Genomic DNA, 776 nt, shown 5'->3' with positions numbered 1-776 from the left:
ATTCTGTAAGGGTTAAATGGAGTTAAGCTAAGCATAAGACCCCAAGTACGCATTGCGGACCTATTTTTCTAAACTGAAACGACTTATTCACCCTTATGCATTTCCATCAGCCAAGAAAGTAGTTGGCATCTTTGTAAGAAACGTCCCTAATATGATTATGTATATAATAGTACCGGTATATTAACACAACATACTGTAAGGGGAAGCAACGTTCCATGCCCAATTTGGAGACGCTACATGATTGAAAACCCAGTTGCTTCAAATTTCAAGGCAATGTCCATGTTCTTTTTAAATTCTTGGAAGCAACTGGAAGTAACTGGAAGGACCAGCCACATAAAGCATGTTTCTGCAACTAGAGGTGTTTGCTTATCATCTGATGAGAATCGCACTCTAATAGGTTGTTGTGGAGGTACTGGTGTACCACTCACAAATTGACAGAACTCTGCTAAGCCTGGAGCATCATCACTGGGCAGCTTGCTCAGGCTTGGTCTCATTACTGATGATTACAGTTTTATGATTAGCACTGTTGGATATCACCCCTGACACAATGTTATTATGATATAACGTGTGATTCCCTGTGCTAGCTTTCTGTGCAAAACTAAAATTACTGTAGGAGGGCTGTGTGTGTATGCATTTGCAGAAGCAGGGCTAGAAAATGCAGTACGGCCCTGACCTGTAGCAAGCTTCAGGGGTACATTTGTGTAACATAGGCCAAAAAAACAAGTTCTCACAAACATTTCTCAGAAATACATGTAATTGACTAAAATAGGCTCTAA

This window comes from Montipora foliosa, chromosome 6 (genome assembly GCF_036669935.1).
Source record: "Montipora foliosa isolate CH-2021 chromosome 6, ASM3666993v2, whole genome shotgun sequence".
Taxonomy (NCBI): domain Eukaryota; kingdom Metazoa; phylum Cnidaria; class Anthozoa; order Scleractinia; family Acroporidae; genus Montipora; species Montipora foliosa.
This window is presented reverse-complemented; position numbering follows the sequence as displayed.